This window comes from Cibotium barometz, chromosome 54 (genome assembly GCF_041138505.1).
Source record: "Cibotium barometz isolate CiBa-2024 chromosome 54, ASM4113850v1, whole genome shotgun sequence".
Classification (NCBI taxonomy): Eukaryota; Viridiplantae; Streptophyta; class Polypodiopsida; order Cyatheales; family Cibotiaceae; genus Cibotium; species Cibotium barometz.
Window position 1 is genome coordinate 22,041,217 of NC_141099.1, and position 3,357 is coordinate 22,044,573.

Sequence of the window (3,357 nt, forward strand, 5' to 3'; positions counted from 1 at the left end):
GATATGGGGGTTTCAATGTGTTGGAAGTCTTCCCATTGTGTTGTAGTAAATTCAATTCAAAATTATTTCTTTATTTATTGTTTGAGTCTATTTTGTATTTCTTTAATTGTGAATGTAGTACACTATAATCTACTAGTTTGAATATGTTGTTTGTTTGCATATCACGTTGTATTTGAGCCTCAAGCTCGGCGGATCGGCAACTTCCCACGACATGTTAGGGTGAGATTAACATCTTTAGAGCTACGCTACTGGGATCTTGGTGAGCATGTGTATGTTATGTACCTTACCCGTTGGGTTCTTGCAAGAGCTTTGGAGAGAGATTTGGTCTAGCTTGTCAGTTGGCCATAATGCAAGTTAAGGAGGATGGTAAGGGACACCTTGTTGTGGCGGTCTCGGGCCTTATGTGATGAGTGAGGAGCATGAGCACACGGGCCAAGGGCATTCATTCTAGGACAACTGTGTCATCAAATTTAGCCCCATTGGAATTAAGGCCAACATTAGGCCTAATCTCGATCATGGCTCCCTTTCCACTTTGGAACTTGGATGCATGGACTAGGAGTGTAGGGCTCTACGCAGGAGATCCTTGGCGAGCAGGATTCAATGAAGTGACTAGTCCAGCATCTCAACCTCCCTAGAATTATCCATATTATGTTAGGACTTGACAAAATGGAGGGTAAGAGAAAGATCCGGCCCCATAGGGATAGGTGTCAGAGGGCCATAAGGCCGACCTTGTCTAGGAAAGGAGCTACTTCATGTAATTGGATTATGGCATGACATGCAACCCTAAAAAGGTTACTGAGGGGGGTTTTGAACTAGGCATGGAGGAGGCAACCTTGAATGGATTGAAGCATTTCCAAGCTGAGGAAGAAAGAGTCATCCCTACTGGTGGTGAGGGATAGTTTCGGATATGGATCTAAAAGATCAAAAGGCTGCTTTCGAGGCTCCCAATGAAGGGGTGATGAGGTGGATGTGGTGCATAAAATTTCCTTGTGCTCAATGGATTATGCCCTTAGGTTTTGAGTTAGTGTGCGATCGTTCTGTGGTGAGTGCACGTTTAGGGGGTAGTTTGGACTATCTGGGAAGATGTGATTGGACTTTTCGGGGGAGTTCTTGTAAGTTGTATCTGCTCTACCCTATGTGGGGAGTGCTCTACCCACTCAGTGGGGAGCTAATAAAAGCAATAAAATGAGGGTGAAGGGGTTACATGTACTTATGGATTTGTTTAGAAGCCATAGACATTGGCGTTGCATTGATTGCTGAAATGACAGTAGTGACCAAATGAAAGCACTTGTGCACCAATAGTTATGTGCCCATGACGATGTGGCCTTGGTGCTTTACTAGGGTTGTAGTCGATGGTTGGAATGAGTTGGTAGTTTATGTGGTGTGGTTGACCGAGGTTAATGTTGGGGAATAGGATAGGGAAGCCAACCTCTTTCTATTCCTATAAAAGCTTGACCACCATAGTGACCTTAAGAATATAGCATTAGCAAACCATTTTGCATGTGCTCAAAGATAGGACAATTGTTAAAAGACATGGTGTGAGCTTAGACTTTGACAAGCATTAAATGAACCATTTAATGATGATGATTATCACTTAAGTTATCCTCACACCACAAGGAACAACACATACAAATTACTAAGAAAAAATGAGATGTGACCAATGAGAAATGGTGTGTGCTCAAGAGTCACCACATAGACAACCATGAAAACTATGTAAGTCAAGAGTATCTTTCACAAAAAGACCTCTTAGATTACTTAGCACAAAGCAAGTACACAACTCAGAGGCACTCCACACTCTAGAGATGTGATGTGAACACCTAAATATATTGGCTCCATGGAGGAAGGCGCCTTCCATTTCTCCACCTCCCTTAGATTTCTCACCTGACTCACCTAAAAGGTGATGTCTACATCAAGAGAATGTATCTACTAGACCTACACCTAGTAACTCTAGTAAATGAGCCTTCTAACCTTAGAACAAAGGTCCACTAAAGTTTGCACTAAGGATGGATGCTAGATCACTTAAATTCTAACACCCTCCCTTGATCAAGCATCCACACCATGCAGGGTGTGCTTGGATCAAGTATACCACAAAGAAAAAATCACTAAGCGATAGAAAACTCCCCATGGGCTATAAAATGCCATATATATCAAATGCTAGAATAGTGTGTCAAAAAAGTTGGCCACTTCCTTCTCTCGCTGCTTTGTCTTGCCCTTCTCTTTCTCCTCTTCATCCTTCTTCCTTTTGAAGCAATCCTTGATGATGTGTCCCTTCTTCTTGCAATAGTAGCAAGAACGAGGAGGCTTGTCTTCTTCTCTTTCTCCTTGACTATGGCTATATAAGCATGCTTTACTGGAACTTGTGTTGAAGAAGATGAAGCCTTGGAACCCTCCATGTGAGTTTCCTCTAGAATGAGGGCGGAAGCCACTGAGGTAAGAGTATGATTAGCTTGGTTTGCTATCATTGAAACACATTGCTCGTAACATGGAGGCATGCTAGAAAGCAATACATAGATTGCCTCTTGTTCATCAATGTTGGCACCTGCACCACTTAGTTGATCAATCATACATCTACTATCATTGACATGAGAAGCAATACTAGTTTTGTCATCCTTTTCCATCCTGTAAATTTTCTTCCTTAAGAAGAACTTGGCAACAATAGCATTGGTTTTCCCAAAAATGTATTTGAGCTTAAGCCAAGCTTCATTAGAAGTCTTTGTTGAGTTCACCTGATAAATTTGGCTAACACTTAGCCCACAAATGATGAGGGATAAGGCCTTGGATTCTAGGTTGGTCCATTTGATAAGAAGATCTGGGTCTCCATTTGGCTTCTTTTCAGTGCCATTGACCACACCCCACATGTCTTTCTCTATAAGACACATTGGCATCTTGATGCACCAAGTATGGTACTTGGTTCCATCAAACTTATCTGACTTATCAAACATTTTCCCCACCATATTTGCCATGATACTCAACCTCACACACGGAGTGTAACCCAATGAGAGTAGGAAAGTCTTTTATATGGAGGACTGCACAATCGAGCTTGTCTTTCACCTAGAGACAGTCACCCAAAGACACTCTACTCAAGGACTCCTTCACCAAATGAATGAAGTTGTGTGCACATGAACTTTGACGACCCCAATAATTTCAGTGATGGTAGTAAGCTGGCTTTGATGTACACTTCACAATTTTCTTAGATCCTTGTGCTAATGCGAGTTGGGCTTTAGTGTGTACAGACATGGGCATTGTGACTAACACATGGAAAAAACATAACGAGGGAAACCCTGTATAGATTTAAGGGCATTACAAGGTTTTGATTTTCCACAAGGTAAAATAAAATTTCACGTACCTTATGTGCTT